This window comes from Cupressus sempervirens, chromosome 8 (genome assembly GCF_028749045.1).
Source record: "Cupressus sempervirens isolate cs-2001-9-10 chromosome 8, ASM2874904v1, whole genome shotgun sequence".
NCBI lineage: Eukaryota > Viridiplantae > Streptophyta > Pinopsida > Cupressales > Cupressaceae > Cupressus > Cupressus sempervirens.
Genome location: NC_143125.1, coordinates 49,060,660 through 49,077,739, shown reverse-complemented (window position 1 = coordinate 49,077,739; position 17,080 = coordinate 49,060,660).

The window sequence follows — 17,080 nt, the reverse complement described above, 5'->3', positions numbered from 1 at the left end:
TTAGTTGTTTAGTGTATCATATAAAATTGAATGGTTGAGAGAATTTTTTGTAAATTTAAATGGGGTGATGCAAGGCTATAGTTCGGTTGCAATGCACAGTTTAAAAGAGTAATACATTTGAATGGCTCAAAAGACACAGAATGATATAATAAATATAAGGAAATTCTATTGATTTTAAATTGAGTTCTACCAAAATAATCCAATATAACTAACTTAATATACAAGTGCTCCAAATTGTCATTACTAGGAAGTTTGGTGATGGTATTAAACAACAAAAATTACAAGAAAAAACATCCTAATCAGTAAAGTGAGGAGTCCTTGACAAAAATCAAGTTCCAAATTGTTTGCACATAAAATTCTAAACATAATCAACAACTAATTTTTCTACTGCTACAAAGAGGGCAATTAAAGATAATTTTTTAGATAATTTTTTAATAAAATATCTTCTTTGAGATAAAAAGAAAAGTGTCTATTTTCTCAAATGTCTTCAATAGAGCATCTTAAAATATTGTCTTGATAAGACATAAATACTTATATTCTATATTGTCTTAAAAGACAATTTTTAAAGATATTATATTAAGATGCTTGATTAAAGACATGTTTGAGATGATACACAATTTTCTTTTTATCTTCGATGAAGACAATTCATTAAAAAATTGTTGAAAATTTTATCTTAAACATCCCCTCTTTGGAGTAGTTGTATTTTTGAATGTTTGGATCAAAACACATATTTATGAAAATAGAGAAATTAATTTAAATGAACTATATTCAAAAATTCAATGGAGTAGACAAATCAGCTCATTCAAGTGTGAAAAAGAGAGGAAACCCAGGTGATGTGGAATTAGTAAATGATGAAAATGGGTGCAAGATTAGTAAATAAAAATTTAATTCCAAAAATTAGTTAGCAGTATTTGTCTGAAATCATGATCCTACAAAGAGGAATAAAGCAACAATAGGTTAAAAGAAATACATGTATAGTTTATTTCCAATGACTATCAGTAGCAATTTTAGAGGGGAAGCGTATGCATATGTGTTCTTCCAACATTTTTTTTTCTATAGCTCTAAAGGCATAGTTAGCCAAAGGCTTTTCATGGTCTTTTGAGATATTTTTAGGCCAACCATTCCTTTTACTAGCTTTTAGATGAAATGGAGCAACTTGTTGGTTTGAGTGATTTGTTAGGCATATTGTTTCAAGAAATCCAAGATGAATTCTCCCAATTGAATCAATATTTTATAATGAGATACCCAAATGAGTGTGCTAATCATTCACATTTAATGGTTTTGTGCCTCTAAATGCAATCACCACCAATTTCACATTTTCTGCTTTATAATAGAATTTGAAAGCCTTGGTGGATTTTATTATCCAAGTAGCCTATAGATGAATAAATCCCATTCAGTTTAACAAGACATGCAAAGAATCATAGTTCTTGCCAAATGTATAATTACTATATAGTTGTGATGGAGTAGAAAACTATATGTGAATGCATCGAATAATAATCCTTATCATTATTCATCTAGGGTCTATTTGGTTGTAAGAATTGTTGAACGCACAATTAATCAAAGTTGGAATAAGCTCTCTTTTGGAATTTGTGCATTCTTAAAAAATGTTTTGGGATATCATTTGGACCTATTTGGTTGTTCAAGAAGAGGAGTCAATAGATGCATATTTTATGTTTGGTTGCAAGAATTGAAATAAGTTTTTTTTTAATCTTAATTATAATTTAAACTTAGTTTGATTATATTTTAATAATTTTTAAAATGGAAAAATTATTTTAAGTTTCTTCTTTCTTTATTTAATTGAATTTATCACAACATTTTAATTGTGATGTGTGTGTGTGTGTTCATTGTTTAAGAACTCAAAAGTTAATATTTTGATAGCATTTTCCAAAATTTTGATTACATTTTAATAATTTGATTATCAATAATATTGTAATTAAACATTAAATATAATTATAAATTTGAATAAGAGATCAAAACTAATATCATTTCATGTTTAAATATATTAAAGAAAATAAAAAATATAATTAATGACCAGACTAAAGACTAAAGACAAGATTTCTTTTTGTAAAGATAAAAGTATCAAAATTTGTAAAAGATATCAAATCTGATATTAGTCCTTTTTGTCGTTTTATAAAAATGCTTATACAAATTTTAAGTATGTGCTTTTTTGCATATGTTCCAAAAAAATAAGTGCAATTTTAAGGCAAATGAGACATCATAAAAATAAAATTTCAGCCTTTAGAGCCTTGCAACACTTGCACTCTATTCCTTCATCACACATTGTGCTTGTTCTTTTTGCATCACTAGCCCAATCAAAGAATCCACACCCATCATGTCACTACAAAATAAAATTTTCATTAGTTCTTAGTATAATAATTATTTATTCATTACACTAATTTGTAACAAATTTAATTGTATTAACAATCCTTTTTGAATTTGGGAAACACCAAAATTTATGCCCAAGAATTGTTTGTGTGTTCAATGTCTTTAACAAATATAGGCCAGCACCACATTGACATGTTAGAACATTCATTAAAGTCATCAACCCTACAACATCATAAGAACATTTGTATTCAGGCGTCATCTATTTAATATTGATATTAGAAGTTTCAACACAACTTTCTTAATTAAAAAGTAAAGTGGATTCATTCATCTTGCTGCTAACCATGTCTAAATCAAATGGGTGCAAAATACCAAGACAACCAATCATTCACATATCAATTTCAAGACAAAGCTGAAAACACGTAGTCAACTTCTTTGTCTATGCAAATCATACAACATGACACAACTCATCTAACCAGATTTTGTTAATGTTCATGACCATTATATGAAATAAATATCAAGGACAGTGCAAGGTCAAGGACATTAATGAGATTAAAACGATAATGAATTTCATAATGTGGAAGATAAGAGTACAATAAAAGTAAAAATTGGCCTAAACATTGTCTTAGAATAGTGTTACAATGATACATTATTATGGCATTGGCATACAATGAACATAAGAAGTTGCAAAAGTGAAAATGCAGAGATAATGATGCATAATAACAATTATTGCCATGATCAAAGTTCTGATCAAACCAATGTATAAGAAAATTGTGATTAAACATTTTGAGGAAAAGATGATTTATAGTGAGGATGTCTCATATACGTGTCAAGTAAGTGACAAAATCCTAAGAAGGTAGTGATCAATCACATTGAAAGTGGATAGTAGTCAAACTTTATCAACTCCAAAAGTATTGTCATGAGATGAAACACCCATAACAATATAAAGACTAATGCTTGGGCTAATGTGATGTCCCTAGTTCAGTTGTATGGAATTTGAGAATTGATTTCTTCCTCTAAAAACCTTTGCATCATCCAAGATTGACTTCATATCTCTATTTTGTATAATTAATTTCCACCATAGTATTCTTTCATAAGGCACAACTCATGTATGCAAATTTTGTAATTTTTTTGATGATTCACAAAGAACATTGACACCAAAATCAAGAGTAGCAAGCATAACCAAAACACTTATACCTTGGATAGCACTATAGGTAGGGAAAATGAGATAACCTTTAAATGCATGAAAAAAGCCAACCCATTCAACAATGACATGTCTAAGAAGTCTTGGTGGTTGGGATTTAAGGGTTTAAGGCCCACCATATGGATTTGAACTATAGATTGTGGATGGTCTTGATAAAGACATGGTAGTCCATCTAAGATTAGTTCTTGTATGTTCTTAATTTATATTGTAGTTTGTCAAAATAATATGTTGTAAATGAACATGGACTAGGTTGTCACATATGGAATTGTAATAAAATAACCATGCCTTTATTTAATTATTAAGTATTTATAGTTACTAATTTTGTACATGACAATATGAAATAATTACCATTAGTTTGTGATTTTTAATATTTTTTTAACTATCAAATGCTTAAAGGTGTTGAGGTTGCACATTGACAACAATAAATCACCAGTTAATGAAACTCTTCAACCTAGGGAACCTATTGTATTAGATCTTGCAAAGAAAAACTATTTATCTTCAACATACATTGCACTTATTATAGGAGTTGTTATAGTGGCATCCATCAATTTAAATTTCTATATGAAAAGGTCTCCATAAACATGAAGAGAACTTTCAAAATGACTAGATTGCATCACCCCCCCAAGGAATAAAATTGCTTGATTTTTAGTGCTTTATTAACCATAAATATTTGTCTAATAAGTTAAACCAATTTAGCTCATTTGTTTCACTATTCAAGAAGAGGCAAGTTATCAGAGTTTTGTTATTGAAAAATTTCCAAAGATGCACATAATACTATACATATTTGTATCTTTCTTAAGACACATGTTACTTGATAATAAATTATGTGATGGCTTTAGAGATGCACATAATACTATTAAACTTTTGTCAAAGTTTTGGTAGCAAAAATAGATAACATATTACTGAAATAAAATCATGTGATTGAAGATTCATGATCAAGAACAAAAAATGACACAACTAGAAATATTGGATCCTATTCACTAACCAGTCCCATGAAGCCACGCAATCTCAAGTAGGGTTGCATGCATGTACCATGTTGGATACAATTGTTCAATTGTGTGTTGTCTTTGATGTCACACAAATGTCATATTAGTCATTAGATAGTGTCTACCAAGCTTAGAAAGTCAGCAAGGCAAAGGACAGTGTCTACGAAGCTCAAGAAGGTCAACAAGGCAATAAACAATGTCTACCGAGCCCAAAAGGTTAGTAAAGATAGTTTGCAGTGTCTATCGAGTAGATAGTTGATTATCGAGCTTTCAAGGTAATCAAAGAAATTTAGTTCTTATCGAGCTCACTCAGTAATCGAAGAAAATGTGACAAAAACAATTATTACCAAGTTCACTCAGTCATCAAAGGTAATTTGGAAGAAGCAGTTCTTACCGAGCTCACTCAGTCATCAAAGGTAATTTGGAAAAAGTAGTTCTTACCAAGTAATCTTGGAAACCAAAGGATTTTAAGGATATTAAAATGTTAACTGAGTGAAGAAGGTTAACTCAAAAAAATTTTGGAGGCAGTATTTATCGAGCAGGGTTGGCCAGTAAAAGATTTCATTATTTTATGAAATATCATTTATTTGTTCAGAGTAATATCTGTAGCCGACTGATGTATGGTTTATTGGTAAATGTAACATGTAAATGAGCTGACTTGAAAATCTGAATGGTATAAGTAAGAGGTCAGGTTATGAATTCTAAGTGTGAAAGATGGAAGTGTGGAATTACTGAGATATGAAGATTGATTATTTTGGAAGTGAATTTGAAGGATGATCAGAGATCATTGAGGAGCAGTAGAGTCATAATTGATCAAGGAGGATCTAATGATGTTGAATAGAGACCTATAGCCAAGAAATTCAGTTGCATTTTGTTCAGGTCAATTCAGTGTTTCTTTCTAACCATTGTAGCAGTGATTTCAAATCTCTTAAACAAAGTTGGTTTAACAGCCATTTTGTAAATCTTCTAATAAGGTGATAGTTCAATTGAATTGTTCTAAAGACCTCTTGCAAGGCCACTCCTAATAGGGTGATTAAATCCTCTAACAGGGTCACACCTAACAATGTGTATTGTAACTTTTAACAGGGTTGGCTCCTAATAGGGCTGACTTCAAAAGAGTGAAAAATTGGTGACTAGTTACTTGGTGGTTTTTCCCATATTGAGTTTCCACATTAAATCTGGTGTCTCTTGTGTTTACTTTATTTTTAGTTACATGCATGAATGCTTGAAAAGAAAGTAATAGTTTAATTTATCGAGTTACATCATTTGTTTATCGAGTACAAGCAGTAACTAGATCTTCAAGACATCTAAGTGATTTGTGGATTAATTTTTGTTAGTAACTGATTCACCCCCCCTCTTAGTTACTCTATCTTTAATCCCAACAATTGGTATCAGAGCTATTGGTGCTTACAGGAAAAGATTTCAAAGATCTAAGCTAAAGATCAGGGTGTCTTACAAAAGGGAAATTTCAAGACTTAACAGGGACAACTTATCAACATGGCAAGGATTGATGATGCTTCATCTGGCCTTTATTGGTGATATAGGGCTGAAGTACCTTGATGAAAAATATGAAGAACCTTTTGGTACATTATTTATCAATGATATTGTTGAAAAGAAGACTCACAATAACATGATAATAGATATAGCATCTACTCTGAGTTATGAAGAATTTGATGACATCAAGGATTGCAAAAATACCTTTGAAATGTGGAACAAGCTGAAAGAAATCTATGGAGGAGATGATAATTTGAGAAGAGCCAAAGCAGAAAGTTTGAGAGGACAATTTGATCAAATGAGGATGAGAGAGGATGAAAACATTGCAAAGTAAGTTGAAAGAGTTAAAGCATGTGTTAGTCCAATCAAAACATCTGGAGGAGATATCAGTGAGGAGATAGTTATAAGTAAAGTTCTTAGAACTCTACTTCCCATTTATGCAATCAAAGTCTTTACAATACAAGAAAGGAGATGTGAGGCAAATCATAAAATAAATTTAGAGGCCATAGTTGGAAGATTGACTACATTTGAGCTAAACAACTATGACAATTATGTTTCAGCTACCAAGAACATTGAATTGGCATTTGAAGCCAAGCTTTCACTCAAAGAAAAAGGGAAAAAGATGAAGGATCCATAATCAGACTGTGATGAAGAATTAGAAAAAATTTCAGACAGTGATCTTGAAGTGGTTGAAGCTCTACTAGCAAGAAAATATTCAAAAGGCAAAGGGAAATACAAAGGTAAGGTTCCTCTAATCTATTTTTCTTGTGAAGAAATTGGACATATTGCTGCTAGGTGCCCAAATAAGCAGAACAAAGATGGGAAGAAAGGTCAAAAGTACAATGGAAAGAAGGACTTCAAATCATTCAAGGATAAAGGTAAGAAAACATGTTTTATGGCTAAAGATTCTAATGATTCTGATGATGAAGAAGAAGATGAAATTGTCTACATTGCTGTGAAAGATGAGTCTGATAATGATGAGGAAATGACACTCATTTCACATGTGAGCAAAAATGATACATGGATCATAGATAGTGGTTGTTCTCATCACATGACTGGTGATAAAACTAAGTTTGAATAATTTGAAGAATATGATGGTGGTAGTGTAAGATTTGGTAACAATGAACCTTGTTGTATAAGAGGAAAAGGAAGAATCTCACTAACCAAGGAATTAGTATGTGACAATGCATACTGGGTAGAAGGACTAAAGCATAATTTTTTGAGTGTGGCACAGCTACTCAATAATGGATTCAAAGTATAATTTATGCATGGAAAAGCAAGATTGTTGGATGGCAAAGGAAAGCTAATTAGATCAGGCACTCAAACTAAAGGTAACTTATTTTATCTTGAACTTGGTGAATTTTCATGTTTCATTGCTCAAATTGAAGAAAGTTGGTTATGGCATAGGAGGTTGTATCATGTAAACTTTGACAACTTAATAAAAATTAGTAAATTCAAGAAAGTAAGAGGTATTCCTAACATAAAGAGACCTGAGGTTGGTCTATGCAAGAATTGTCAAATTGGTAAAATGGGAAAGACTAGTTTTAAAAGCAAGAACTATCAGAGTGAAGAAATTCTAGAAATTGTGCATACTGATTTGTGTGGACCTATTGGCATTGAAAGTTATACTGGTGAAAATTTTTTCATTCTGTTTATTGATGATTATTCAAGAATGATGACTATCATGTACCTTAGAGAGAAATTAGAAGCATTTGAAAAGTTCAAATGGTATTTGGCCAGAGTAGAAAAGGAAACAGGCAAAAGACTAAAATTCTTAAGGTCTAACAAAGGTGGTGAATTAATTTCACATGAGTTCAATAACTTTTGCATTGAAAGGGGAATCAAAAGATAGGTTTCAACACCTGGTACTCCTGAAAAAAATGGAATAGCAGAAAGAAGGAATAGATCTATAATGGATTGTGCAAGAACCTTAATGATTGAGAAAGACATTGCTATCAAATACTAGAAGGAAGCTATCAGCACTGTAGTTCATACCTTGAACCAAGTACAACTGAAAAAGGACTCATTTAAAACACCCTATGAGTTGTGGTATGGCTACAAACCCAATGTAAGTTATCTAAAAGTATTTGGATGCAAGTGTTACATTTTGAAAGAATCTAAAAAAGGTAAATTTGATGTAAAAAGTGATGAAGGAATATTTTTGGGATACTCTTGCAAAAGAAAAGAATATAAATGTTTGAACTTATCTACTCACAAAGTCATAGAAAGTGCATATGTGAAAGTTGATGAGTTTTCACAAAGAATAGAAGAAGAAAGAAAAAAGGAACCTGAAGACTACAGAAGATTTGTTTACATTGAACCTGATACAATGCCAAGTATACCTATTATTCAGGAATCCTCAACTCTAGATTCTTCAATTACCGAGTCACAGGAAGTTCAAACCAAGCTAATGCCTCCCAAGTTGCAAGAACCTAGGCTACAAGAACCCGAGTTGCAAACAGAAGCTATTGAATCAACATCTATCATGCCTGAGCAACCAGATCTAGATCAAGAAGTTGAAACATAGAAGGATAATAGTGCAAGTCATTCAAAAGGAAAGGAGCCCATGTTACCCAAGTATGTCAGAAAGCATCATGAACCAGATCAGATCATTGGTGATAAATCAAAAGGAACAATGACAAGAAGTAAGTTGAAAGGCACTTGTTTACTTGCTGATTTTGAACCCAAAAAATGTCAAAGATGCTCTAGACAATGAAAGTTGGATTGAAGCTATCAATGAAGAAATAGAATAGATAGAGAAAAATAAATGATGGACTCTTGTACCTAGACCCAAAGACAAGAATGTGATTGGAACAAAGTGGGTATTCAGGAACAAACTAAATGAAGATGGTAAGTTATCAAGGAAAAAAGCTAGACTAGTATGCAAAGGATACTCTCAAGAAGGTGTAGACTATGGAAAAACTTTTGCTCCTATGTCAGAACCTTACTTGCATATGTTGTATTCAAATGATACAAAGTTTATTAGATGGATGTCAAGTCAGCATTTCTCAATGGCATATTGGAGGAAGAGGTTTACATTGAGCAGCCTGAAGGTTTTATTGATTCAGACAAGAAGGACATGGTCTGCAAATTGCATAAAACATTATATGGTCTAAAAAAAGCCCCTAGAGCATGGTATGAAAGATTGCATAACTATCTTATTTAGATTGGTTTTCAAAGAACTAATGAAAACAATAGTTTGTACATAAAGGAAGGACCAGATAATATGATTGTTTTGGTAGAAATATTTGTAGATGATACTTTGCAAAGAATTTTCAGAACAAATGAACAAGGAATTTGAAATGTCAATGTTTGGTGAAATCAAATTCTTTTTTTGTCTTCAAATTCAATAGAATAAGAATGCCATCTACATCACTCAATCTAAATAAATCAAGGAGATACTAAAAAATTTTGGTATGGAAGATTGCAAACTAGTTGGGACTCCTATGTGTACTAGATTAAAACTGACCAAGGATGATGAATCAAAGGAAGTGGATCAGACATTAGATAGATCTATGATTGGAAAGTTGCAATATGTAGTGCACACAAGACTATACATTGCCCTTGCAGTAGGGATTGTAGCAAGATTATCAGCAAAAGCAAAAGAAAATCAAATGATAGAAATCAAAAGGATCATGAGATACTTAAAAAGAAATGAAGATTATGGATTATGGTATAAACTTGGAGAAAAATTGGATTTAAAAGTGTTCACTAATGCAGATTGGGCAGGAAATATTGATGACAGAAAGAGCACAAGTGGAGGAGCTTTCTTTCTCAGAAAAAGGTTGGTTTCTTGGACAAGCAAAAAGAAGAATTGTACATCTCAATCCACAACAAAGGCTGAATATGTTGCAGTAGTAGTAAATTGCTCAAACATTGTGTGGTTTAAACAATTATTGAAAGGTATGAAGCAAGAAATCATAGAATCAGTTGTTATGTTTTGTGATAACACAAGTGTAATTAACAACTCCAAGAATCCAGTGATGCATTCAAAAAATAAGCATATTTCCATAAAATATCACTTTGTTAGAGAATTGGTGCAAGAAAAGGAAATAAGATTGGAATATATGCATACAAAGGAACAAATTGCTAACATATTCACAAAGCCTTTACCTAAGGATGCATTCTTGTATCTAAGAGGTAAGTTAGGGGTCATTCCCCTATGTGAAGCTCACTAAAATACAATTTTAGTAATGCATCAACATGAATAGAATCGAAGATCTATTAGTTGATGCAACAAACCAATGAAGACATTGCATATGAATCAGCACATTAGGTACAATGTTATTTAGTTGTTTTGAGTTGTCTTTGGCATGTGTTGTCAAAGATGGAGAATATGCTGTCATATCTTTCTAAAATTTGAAAAATAATAAGAGTTTGTGTAAGAGGGAGAGACTATTATGAAAGATGGAGTTTTGTATTCTATCATTAAAAGACTTGTTTTCAAATTGTATTCTATTATCACATGTTGTGTTGCCATCAATGCCAAAGAGGGAGATTGTTGGATACAATTGTTCAATTGTGTGTTGTCTTTGATGTCACACAAATGTCATATCAATCATCAGATAGTGTCTACTAAGCTCAAAAGGTCAGCAAGGCTAAGGATAGTGTCTATCAAGCTTAAGAAGGTTAGCAAGGCAATAAACAGTGTTCACTGAGCCCAAAAGGTTAGTAAAGATAGTTTTCAGTGCCTACCGAGTAGATAGTTGATTATCAAGCTTTCAAGGTAATCAAAGAAATTTAGTTCTTACCAAGATTATTTGGTAATTGAACAAAATGTGATAGAAACAGTTGTTACCGAGTTCACTCAGTCATCAAAGGTAATTTGGAAGAACTAGTTCTTACCGAGCTCACTCGATCATCAAAGGTAAATTGGAAGAAGTAGTTATTACCGAGTAAACTCGACAACCAAAGGATTTTAAAGATATTGCAATGTTAACCGAGTCAAGAAGGTTAACTCAACAAATTTCTAGAAGCAGTATTTACCGAGCAGAGTCGGCTAGTAAAGGATTTCATTGTTTTATGAAATATTGTTTATTTTTTTAGAGTAATATCTGTAGCCAATTGATGTATGGTTTATTGGTAAATGTAACATGTAAATAAGCCGACCTAAAAATTTGAATGGTATAAGTAAGAGGTCAAGTTGCAAATTCTAAGTGTGAAAGATGGAAGTGTGGAATTACTAAGATATGAAGACTGATTATTTTGGAAGCAAATTTGAAGGATGATCAGAGATCATTGAGGAGCAGTAGAGTCATAATTGATCGAGGATCTAATGATGTTGAACAGAGACCTATAGCCAGCAAATTCCGTTGCATTTTGTTTAGGTCAATTCATTGTTTCTTTCTAACCATTGTAGTAGTGATTTCAAATCTCTTTAATGGAGTTGGTTTAATAGCCATTTTGTAAATCCTCTAACAAGGTTACAGTTTAGTTGAATTGTTCTAAAGACCTCTAGAAAGGCCACTCCTAATAGGGTGATTAAATCCTCTAATAGGGTCACACCTAATAGTATGTATTGTAACCTTTAACAGGGTTGGCTCCTAGCATGGCTCACTTCAGAAGAGTAAAAAATTGGTGACTAGTTACTTAGTGGTTTTTCCCATATTGGGTTTTCACGTTAAATCTGGTGTCTCTTGTGTTCACTTTATTTTTAGTTACATGCATGAATGCTTGAAAAGAAAGTAATAGATTAATTTACCGAGTTACAACATTTGTTTACCAAGTACATGCAGTAACTAGATCTTTAAGACATCTAAGTGATTTGTGAATTAATTTTTGTTAGTAATTTATTCACCCCCCCTCTTAGTTACTCTATCTTTAATCCCAACAGTACCACATATATGAAACAACCATTTTTGCCAATAGACAAAAAATAAAGAGGTTGGTATGTAGCTATTTTTCATTTTGTATAGATATAATAAGAACAATGTGTTGGAAATATTGTGATAGGATAAGTTACTGAGAGGGGACAGGTGAATCAGTAACTAATAAAAATTAATCTTTATTTAGTAATTAATCCTTTATGAGTATTCTAATCTAATTACATGTATAAAAACATTAAAGTATTCATAACACTTTGACGCACAATTTGGTGACCCAAAAACCTTCTAAATAGAAAGTAAAACTAGGGTGGGGATGACACCCACAAGCTTTATTATTGTAGTATAAAGTTGGCCTGTTAAGGCTTACAATGATCACTTCTAACAATCTGCCTTATTAGGAGCAATAAGGACTGATAGGTCCACCTTGCAAAAAGATTTACAAACATATAATGAAGTATGGACTCAGTAAAGAGATTTACATAAGACTATTAATCTACCTTGTGAAAGGATTTGATTGATCCACCTGTTAGGATGAAACAGTAGCTGATCTCTGATCTGCAACTTAGTTTGCTGAATAAGATTCCTTTGAGTAGAGAAATTGCCTTATTGTGATAGATAAATCTTTGTTGATCCTTATACTATTGTAGCCTTTGTAATTCACTCTTTTTCTCTTCTCTACTTATTATATTGCTTCCATATCTTTTTCTTCATTAGATGTGAAATAATATGTTACATATATACCAATCCAATTTAAAAATTACAAAGCTAACCACAATACAAGTTTACACAAAAACCACAAAATTGGCTTGACTGTAGGAACTTGGGTTCTGAAGATTGGCTTGGTGAGGTTCTAATACTTGACATCCAATGTCAATGCTCGACACCATCATGTACTCAATAGACATAGAAGCTCATTCCATACTGATCACTTCCAAGTAGTCTTGAACTTGGTCCACACTGGTGACTTGGAAAATATTGTGAAACTTGGTAAATAAACTTAATCACTCGATTCACACTGCATAGCTTGGTCAATTCTATCATTATGAGCTCGGTATAAACTAAGTCACTTGGTTAACACTGAGTAGCTCAGTTAATACTAGACTCACATCAAATCAACTACAAACTCTATAAGCACTACACAACTTGATTTGCATTGATAAACTCAACATACATTGAGATGCTCTATTTATAGTATTGATCAACACCTTGGTAGTAATTGCTCAGTGCAAACTGAATGTAGTCACTTGCACTTAGTAGCAACTGTAGGACTTGATAGATACTGAAATGCTTGGTTAACATTATTAACTGTACAATGTGCTTGGTAGATACTTTTAAAATCTAAATAAGTTTATGTCACTAATAACAAACATGACTAAAATGTCAACAATCTCCCCCTTTGGCATTAGTGACAAAAACACTTATTAGTCAAAACTAAACTCAAAATGTTCAAGAACATCTTTTATTTATCACCTTATGTTTTTGACTTGGTAGAGTATACTATTTTTGAGATTTTTCAAAATTTGTTCTGTAAGAGATTTACCTCTGAGTATCTATACATGAATTATAATATAATGCTCCCCCATACATAATATACAATATACTATACATATTTTCACATTTTATATATACATTTTCTCCTCATTTCTGTACATCTTCACCCCTTTACACAATATACATTTTCTCTACAATATGCATCTTCTCTACGATATACATCTTCTCCCCCTTTTTGACATTAATGCCAAAGATGTATGCTATATACTATATAGTAATGTCAAAATGTGACAAGAAATTTGAATGTACCTTCAAAATCAATGCCAATGTCTTGTTCCAATTCTCATACAACACCTTGAATGTGTGCAATGCAATTTGCACTTTCGTAGACAATTCTATCATGTCGTCTGGAATGGAGAGATTATTGTGATGGATCAGCATTTTAGCATGTGAAATGTGTTTATGTAATGCATGCATATTTGTGAGAATCATGCCTTATATATCTATCAATGTAGCTCTTATTCCTACCACTTCTCTTAGCAATTCTACTTGCATATTAGTTAGGAATCTGATCTTGGTGTAATGGGTAGAGCTGTAGCTTAGGTCAAGTTGCAATTGGTATGCACTTGCCTTTAGATTTGCATCAATCTTCAATAGTTTATCTTTTATTTCATAAGTGAAATTTGAGATATCACAAAGTTTACCAAATAGAGAAGACACATTATTGCAAGAGGTCTCCAGTGAGCCTAGAATAGTAGATAATTCTACCTGATGGATAGAAATTTGTTGAGCAATAAGTTCCAAAACTCTATTCTTAAACTTCTTCTCAGATCTCTGCAAAAATTTCTCTTGTCCACTCAAATTATTATTGAATTTTTGAACTACCTCTACTAACTAGTTCAAAATTGGTTGAGAAGTATCAACCTTTGTATTTAATGCCTCTACAAGGATATTCTTTGCATCTTCAATTATTTGGAATTCTCTGTTCCTTTCTTCTCTTAGCCTCTACCACTTGGTTTTCTTTTGAAGAATTTCTCCAAAAATATGTATTTGATTAGGATTGAGATTTGAGATGTCCCAATTTGGAATTGTAATCTCCTTATCAAGATATATGTTTTCTTCCTTCTCTTTTCCTTTACCCAAAAATCTTGTACTTGGTTGAGACTTGGTGTCAACTATCTTTGCACTTATTAATTGCATGCCAAGAATGGAAACAATTGTAGAAATAGTAGGACTAGCTATAGATATTGTACTTATTGCTGAAATACCTATAGTAGAAATACTTAGATTTACCAAAACTAATGTAGAGAGAAGTATTGGCTACTCAATAGATGAAGTGCTTGTCACTTCAACCAATGAAGTATTGAACTGGATGGGTGCAAAGATTGATTGAGTGTTTGTGCTTTTAGTTTTTGTCACAATCAATCCTGCTAAAGCTTTCTCTAGACTTGATGTTTTCAATGTTTTGTTGGAGAATGAGGAAGTGAGGCTATGACCACTATAGCAATTTTCTCTGGGTTAATCTCTTCAATATCTTGTACATTTGGAAAATCTTCCTTGGTAGCTTCTTTCTCTTGTTCCTCTTCATCATCATCTACATCTTCTTCATTATCAATTTCCTCATCATTTTCTTATTCATCATCACCTTCATCCTTGTCACTAATATTGACAACAAAATCACTCAACTTGTGAAGAAGATAATGTTCTTCCATGTGTTTCTAGCATTCCTTACCACACATTTAATGCCATTCAACAATATAAGGCAAGTTTTGAATAACAAAGTAAGCTTTGGTTCAGATATTTCTTTACCTCCTTGTCATCCAAAATTGGCATGAGTTGCCTCAGGGTCTACTCATATATGTCTATTGCAGTTTTCATGGCATTCTCTTATCTTGGCTTGATCTTCTCCATTAGATCACTCAGAATCTTCTAAACAAGCTAGTTTGGAGAATACTTCCATTTTGTTGGAATTATGAATCAGTTACTACAAAAATAAATGTTGATCCCTTAGATGTCTTAAATAACTAGTTACTACTATCAATCAGTAAACACATCAAAAAAAATGTTGTAACTTGGTAGATTAACTTGTTATTGATTTTTGCATTCATAATTATTAGCATGCATGGAAAAGTAAATAATATGAGCACAAGAGACACTAGATTTAACTTGGAAACCCAATATGGGAAAAACCACCAAGTAACGAGCTACAAATTTTAACTCGTCTAAAGTGAGCCTTGTTAGGAGCCAACCCTATTAAAGGTTACAATACACACTGTTAGGTGTGACCCTATTAGAGGATTTAATCACCCTGTTAGGAGTGGCCTTGCTAGAGATCTTTAGAACAATTCAACTAAATAGTCATCTTGTTAGAGGATTTACAAAATTGTTGTTAAACCAACTTTGTTAAGAGATTTGAAATTACTACTACAATGATTAGAAGCTAACAATGAATTGACCTGAATAAGATGCAACTAACTTTGCTGATTACAGGTCTCTATTCTGCACCATTAGATCCTCAATCAAATATAGCTTTGCTGATCCTCAATGATCTCTGATCATTCTTCAAAATTCACTTTCACAATAATCAGTCCTCCATATTCATATCACATCAAATCCATAGACATAGAATTCACAACTTGACCTCTTAAATATACCATTCAGATTATCAAGTCATCTCATTCACACGTTACATTTACCAATAAACCATACATCATTCAGCTACAAATATTATATTAAACAAATAAACTTTATTTCACAAAATAATGAAATCCAACATTGGCTGACCTTGCTCAGGAAGCACTACTTGTAGAAATGATTTCCTAAGTTAACCATCTTAACTCGGTTAACATTGCAAAATCTGCAAAATCCTTTGGCTGCTGAGTTAACTTGGTAAGAACTAAATTTCCTTCACTATCCATGAGATCTCGGTAAGAAATTTTTCCTGCACTATTTTCCCTCGATGACCAAGTGATCTTGGTAACAACTAAATTTCCTTTGCAAACCTTGAAAGCTCAATAACAAATAAATTTCCTTTGGTAACCTTGAAAGCTTGATAACAACTAAATTACTTTTGCTAACCTTGAAAGCTCAATAATAACTATCTGCACAATGTAAAGCCTAAGAACACTCAATAGATACTATAAACCTTCTTTGCTAACCTTTTCAGCTTGGTAGACTCTGTCTGATAACTGATATGACATTTGTGTAGCATTAAAGAAAACACTCAATTGAACAATTGTATCCAACAATCTCCCTCTTTGACATTGATGGCAACACAACATATCATAGAAGAATGAAATTTGAAAACAAGTCTTTTCTAACAGAATACTTCTCTCTCTTATAAAAAAATCCTCAAATACAGTAATCTCCCTCTTTCATAATAATCTCTCCCTCTTACATAAACTCTCTTTTTCTTGCAAATTTTAGAAAGATATGACAGTAAACTCTCGCTCTTTGATAGCACATGCCAAAGACAACATAAACCAAATGAATAGCAATGTACCTTATGTACTGATTCATATGCAATATCTTCATTACTTTGTTGCATCAACTAATATATCTTCAATTATGTTTTTATTGATGCATCACTAAAACTATATTTTAGTGAGCTTCAGATAGGGGAATGACCCCTAACTTACCTCTTAGATACAAGAATGCATCCTTAGGTAAAGGCTTTGTGAATATGTTAGCAATTTGTTTTTTTATATGGACATATTCCAATCTAATTACCTTATCCTGCACCAATTCTCTAACAAAGT